The sequence below is a fragment of the Protopterus annectens genome, chromosome 7.part1 (genome assembly GCF_019279795.1).
Source record: "Protopterus annectens isolate FY-2018-M chromosome 7.part1, PAN1.0, whole genome shotgun sequence".
Classification (NCBI taxonomy): Eukaryota; Metazoa; Chordata; order Ceratodontiformes; family Protopteridae; genus Protopterus; species Protopterus annectens.
The window spans coordinates 391,618,182-391,625,681 of NC_056740.1; positions in this window are offsets into that span (position 1 = coordinate 391,618,182).

Here is a 7,500-nt window from a genome sequence, read left to right on the forward strand (position 1 = left end):
GATTGACGCCCGCCACAGCTGTAAAAAAAAAACAACATAGGAGACAACAACTTGCACGACGCACCACATGCCACAGGTACCTCCACTACACTACCACAGTCAATAGAACATGCTTGGGTACAGGTCTCCATCACAGACATTAACCATGTGTTGTAATACATGTTGCATACATGTCAACTGGATCACCTCAGTGGCCATGTGCAGGAGGCACCCAGAGGATTGGCTGATGCATGTCACTCTCACCCTGAGGGTCACCACAGTGGTGTCTGTTGATAGATTGCCTGCTGGCACATGGCAGGTGGCATGATACCACTGTACACACATCCCCTTCACAACCCATCTCTCCATGGACAATAGCTAGGTACACAGCTATGACCACATGCAGTGATGCACCCCAATGCTGTCACATATTTATGTGTGCATTACTGAGGATAGCAGTTTCTGTGTGTTAGTACACCTGTAGTTGGGAGTTCTATGAGGGCCTTCACAACCACCGCAACACCCATTGCCATAGTCAGTTGTGGCTGCTGCTGTATCAGACATTGCACGTACCCTGTTACGCTCATCTCCCTACTAGCTACATGAGCCTTTCAGTACCAGCACAACAGTGTTGTACAAATGGGTCAATAGGCATCGGATACCCATTCAGTTCTGGCAAGTGTGTGTATGTGTGTCTGTCTGTATATCTGTAGGGTACAGCATTCCAAGGCCACATACTCCTATTACAATACACATTGCCACACAGTAGTACAGATAGTGTTGTTGCTGCCCATAGGTGAGGCATGACAATGCAGCACCCTACTATGCCTGTGGCATGTGCATTAGATGCATATCCCTGTAGTACCACTGTTGGGATATACAATGGGTTGTATCACAGTCATGGGCAATGTGTGATGGTGGGTATGTCAGAGTGTCATCATGGGTTCCAGGGAGTACAATATCCCCTGGGGGATGTGGGTGCTGTGTACACTGTCATTATACCATGGTACACCTGGTATATGTCCCATGTACTGCTTTATGGTGACCACAGTCACCATCAACCATACAGGTAACTGATACCACAATCCAGCCCAGTTATGCATGTGCTGGGTGCAGCCTACCTGTAACACATTAGACACACAGACAAGATAGTTAGCACAGATAGGCCCGGGTCTCTCTGATGTGTGTCTGCCTGTTATGTGTCTGTTAATGTATGCCACACTATGTATTGTCCATATACAACCATTGCATCCCCCATTAGCATACTGTACATGTCTGGGGATGTTCTGCATGTAATATGTAACCTGAACACACCTCACCCTAAATGCTGTGTGGTGTGTGCAATGAAAGCCACACAGTTCAAGTAGCACTGCATACCTAGGTAGGGGTCTCATCCCAGTATTGCCAAGTAAGAGTGTGAGTGTATTGTGGATGGGTCTACATCAGGTTGCAGATTATACACGTCCCAGCGAGTCACCTGTCCATGTGGCAAAGGCAATAACTGTTATACAAACCTGTGACATGTTCAACTGTACCCCGGATATGTCACAGCCATGGTGTCACCACAGTACCATACCCCTTCTGGAATATGACTGTAGACCATCCTCCTGCTGACACATGTACACCTACAACACAAATGGATAACATTACAGAGACCACAATCAACCAGTTTTACTAACAGCTATAATACATCATTTCTGGATGACTACACTACCTGGCATGTATGCATTAAACATTCCTGACAACATGTTACACTGCAGTACTTTGGTACACTGCAGTACAGTCACCGTGTGCATCAGAACCATATTAGCATGTCCCTGCATTGATGTTATGGATGACAGGGATTTGGCACAAGTATCATCATATGCACAGGGTGTGTTGTTGGTTTGCCAAAGGCTGAGGGTGGGCCATATATTTGACACCATGTGTGTGGGTGAGGGGTGTAATGAGTTGAAATGGGCATGGTGATGTGGTGTGTGCAGATATGGGGTTGCCCTAGGTGTGTTTTGTATAGTGTGTGGGTATGCATGCACACAGTTCTGCCATGTGGCTGCCCTATACAGGTGTTTATGGACAGCTGCAGACCATACCTGGCAGGGTGTGCAGTTCACCACCTCTGGCCATGGACACATGGACTGTGTCTGCCAGGGGTTCCTTGGGCATGTCCAGGTACAGGCCTCAATGTGCTAATCTCCCCTGATGATTACAGATGTCCGCTGGAACTTGGTCCCTACTGAGACTGGCCAGGACCATGTGCTTGTGGCCTGCTGTGGTGTGGTGTGGACAGCTCCCCCCTGCAGTGCTGGGGCTGGTACTGCCACTACAGGAGCACCTTGGTGTCCTAGCACATCCACATTGACCGCTAGCTGTTGGTGTTGCTGGACTACATCCACGTGGCCATCACCACACTCCCACCACGTGTTCAAGCATGGACAAACCACAGTCGATGAGGCCCATCATCTCACCAAACTGTCTATCCATGACCTCGGTATGAGCACGGAGGGCACCAGACAGTTCATGGAAGTTGTCACTTGTAGATGTGAGAGCAGCCCTCTGCAGCCTCAGGCCCTGTCTGGTGTACAGTTCCATATATGCGTACGCCCCATGACAGCCTGAAACATACGCCTGGTGGTACCAGGTGTGGTGCGTCTGCCAGGGGCATGATGACCAGTGGCCCTACCACAAGCACCCTGGGATATCTGACTATGTGGTGCCCTGTCAGACATCCAGCTATGCCTGCTGTGACCAGACATAGTAGACATGGATACTACACTCTCCTGTGCACTGCCACCAACCACCAGTTATCCCTCCGCTATGGCCATTGGTGATGGGGTATGTATAAGCACGGAAACTGTGTGCGGGGTTGGGGTGGCTAATATGGGGATGTCAAATGATGGTGCTGTTTCAGCCCCTGACAGTACTATCATCATCTTCAGTGTCTGTATGGACACCAACATCAGATTGCATGCAGGAAGAACCCTGACCCACCTTGCCACCTGTGGGGGAAAACAAGAACCGCACTTTAGAACCTGTACAGCATTGCATAACAGTACACAGATAGACACACACACACACGCACACACATTCCACCTTAATACCTACCTGTCCGTGACTTTACAGACAGTCCCATGTTTATTCCCATACGTTCCCAGTACTGCACCACACTTGGTAACATACACTCATTAATACCACTCATTAACGTATCATTCCTCTAAATGCCTAGACAAGTGATCACAACACAAGACCTGTTACTCCATTACCTCCTTGACCTGAGTGGACTGGTTTTACATGGTGTCACTGCTGTCATTCAGTGTTCACCCTGTGTATGTCCGAACATCTTGAGCATGGCCCCTATATGTGAGGGGCTACTACGTTCACTCCATAATGTCACACACTGGAGTGTCATGTGTAAGTATTGCTCAGTACATGCCAGATATGCTGCTTAATCAACTATCATGTGACAACTGTAATATATGGATACACTCCCTGGTGTTGTCTAGTAATTCCCCAATGCATCTGTAGTGCTGCATACGTGGGTTGTCGGTCACCTCTCTGCTGAATGCAACATTAAGGGTATACCTGGTGTCTACTTTCCCTCCCAATGCATGTTCCATGCTACAGACCTTATGAACAACCCCACAATCACATGTGCATACAGGGATACCCACACAAACACACATACATGCACACACACATCCTACATGCATCAACCTCCCTCCACTTCACCAGAGTGACCCTACAAATACAATAACCACACACACACACACACACACGCACACACGCACACACACACACACACACACACACACACACACACACACACACATACACAGGTGAGGTTGCACAAAGATAGTACACACAGTCCTCCTATTACCCATCTGTCAACATGCATAACATATAGTACACAACAGCATGCAGTACAGCTGTAGTCAATCCATGCTAGCAACAGTATACATGTGTGTGATGCATGGGCTGTGTTAGTAGGTGATGCCCATTCCACTTGATACCACTGCACCCATGTACACAGTATTGCTGTGCACTTGTTCTGCACCCTGCCATGTACTGTGCACCAAACCTCACAGGTGTACAACCCATTGCTAAATGTGTAGTACTGTGTCAGTTATGCCAGCTCTAATGCTCACAGCCCCTATGTTTTTCAGCAGCACATACCTGGGATGATATGTGGACAGATGTCATTTGTGAATGCCTGATGTCTGGTTTACAGATCTCAACATCAACGGACCATCTATGACCAATCCAATACTATTACACTGACAACCATCAGACCATACCGTGGATATGGGGAGTGTACACACCCTTATTTATATGACGCACCCTTCCTTGATATGCCATGGGACCACATCACCGCATATATTAACAGTACATGAGCCTGATATGTGACATATGTCCTGTACATTCACATGCAGTGTCTATGAAATGTGTTAGGTGTGTGGATGCTGACCACGATGCATACACTCCGTGTGTGCATATGTGTGCACACCCTTATCATGATGGTTTGTTGCACCTATTGTTATATGTACTACAGCAGTCAATATTCCTGGCAGGGGTATACTAGCATGGGCCATCTGCATTTGCTAGTGTATGGTCAGTCTGCCCTACACGTCCCCCAAATCTGCATGATTGCAAGGTCTACTCATGTGCACATCCCTTGGTGTTCACACACTGCCATCACTATTGCTGTGGGGGTAGGGTTACATCTGCCACAGTTCCTGAACCTGACTGTGTGCAGATACAGCCATTCTCAGCATCCTTAGGATCCCTGATGCAGTGCACTGGTGTGTTATGCTGACACCCCCTCCCCACCGTCATCCTTTTTGCAGATGTTTGACAAGTAAGGCCTACACATGTGTGTCAGTTTGCAGTGTCCCATACGCTGAACACCATGTGCTACAGCCAAGTCCCAGCTAATAATGTGGACCACAGTAATACGTTATGCCATAGTGTACATCTGTAACAGTTGCCCTTGTAATACTGGTAGATACACTGTTGTTGCACTGTATAAAGGTGATGTTTCCCACAGGTCCCTACTGTGGGCCATGTGTCCCACTATTATATTAATCCCTGTGGACACATTTCACAATGACAGGATGTTAGTCATCTTACAGATGTCTGACATACCCTTCCAATACCCCATCATGGACACCACTGTGATGCATTGCATTTAACAGCAACAATACGTGAACATGTATGGCATACATTATGGTTAATGTGTTAGATGTGTGCATGGAATATACCATAGCAATTACATGCCCGGTGTATTGGCAAGCATGAACATAAACCATACTCACCAGCTACAGGCTGCTGCCTTGGTGGCATACTGGAGGGACCTACATAAGTGTGTGACAGATCTAAAGTCAGTGGCCACACCTGTGGCATTGATACAGGGTGGGTGCAGAATTATAGTACATCAACAGTACAAGTCCACAATACTACCAAGTATGCACATCTGTTTATTACTATATGCAGCAACAAACTATATATATGACATGTCAGATATGCATGATCTACCTGTTCAGCTGTGGATGCATATACAACAGTGGTCTACTGATGTGCCCTGTAGCCTTACCTGCATGCTCCTCAGCCAGTGTGTGGGTAGCACCCACCTCCACAATGGTATCTGGCAGTTGTTGGCTGTGCGGATGGGCATGTGGCATGAGGCTGACAAGGAGCTCCTCAACATGTGTTGGGGGGATGGATGGCATGGCCCCCCCTGTTGCAAGGTGATCCCCTGGACTGAAGTATGCTGATGGGCATTGCGAAGCAGGTCAGAACAATGATGCCGGACCTGCTCATAACTGCAGTTGTGCAGTCCGACATCACTGACCCTGTGGACTAGGTCATTCCACAGGGCGGTCCACTCTTGCTGGTCATGGGTGGCCCAGCCAAACAGGACAGGGTAGTGCTGGATGAGATAGTTCAGCAGTATGTCATTTTCAGCTGCTGAATAAGCAGGGAGGTAGCCATGTGACATCTTGCCTGAAAGGCATAAAGATGGAAACAGGTCTCAACAACTCATAAAGCAAGGTTACCATAGTTCTTAATACACATCTCTGTCACCCCCCACCATATCAGCGACAACAAACTGTACACACAACTCAATAGGTATGGCTACAGCTTACCTACCAGTGGGATAGATATTGCATTGTACCACACTTTGTGCTGTGTGTTTGTAGCCATGTCCCCTATGTGGGCACTATCATTGCTGGCCTGTTATGAACTATTCACCTGCATGCCATTGTCAGGGCCACTATTGTTCCATATATGCCTTTGGTATACTTGCTATGTGATTGCTGCACATCTGACATTCTGTGTTATTGGGGATATCTATGCATGCTGTTGGGCATGTTCCGGGATTGTGTAGACTATTACTACCCACATATGTTCTATAACAGTGACACAATAGCATGTTTAGGGAATATTTACCAGCAGAACCACCTCTCCAAACTCATCTGGCCATGTTACCAGGCCACATCACATGTGGGACCCACTCTGGGGCCCCCACATGCAATGGTCCAGCACTACCTTCAGGTGGAACTACCTCAGGGGATGTTGCCTCCCCGGGGGCAAACACAGACATGATCCTGACCCCAAGGTCAGATTCAGGGTCTGTTCCATAGTGGGCTCCACAGACACATGTGGGATATGCTGCATCATCTTGAGGCACCCAGTACACATTCACAGGGTCCACATGCTCCTCCTGCTCAGCCTCCAGGCCAGGTACCTTCAGGGATGTGGATTGCTGTTGTGAGTAGCAATGGGTGGGAGGCTTGTTCCCATTGTTTCCATATTGGGGCCCATGAGGCTTCCACATCTCAGACCACACACACCATCCAGGGTGTTTACCCACCACAGGTATCACACCCATATAACACCCCTGTAGGCTGTCCTCGATATCTACCAACCCGGACCACCTCCACAAATATACATGCCATACTTCTCAATATTCTCATTCCCTACTTCACAGACAAGGGCAATGTGGTCCCAACAAGGTGTTCACATGTGACATTCCTTTCCATGTTGCACACACTTACAGCTGTATATAGCTATATGTGTGTGTATGTGTGTGTGTGTTTGTGTGTGTGTGTGTGTTTGTATATATGTAGACGTGCATATATATATATATATATATATATATATATATATACATATCTATATATGTGTAGATATATGTATATATATATATATATATATATATATATATGTCTACATATGGGTATCTGTAGTATCTGTGGACATACATGTGTATATATATATATATATATATATATATATATATATATATATATATATATATATATAATATATATGTACACATATACATACCTATATATGGGGTACATTCAGACATCAGGTCGATAATCTCAAAACTCCTTCCTGTACAGCTGCACTGTTCTACATTGCTACAACACAGACAGGTGCCACATATGGACACAGCCTAACATGAGGGAGGTATATATAGGGCCAGATTGCAGGTAACCCCATTACACACCTATGGCATTT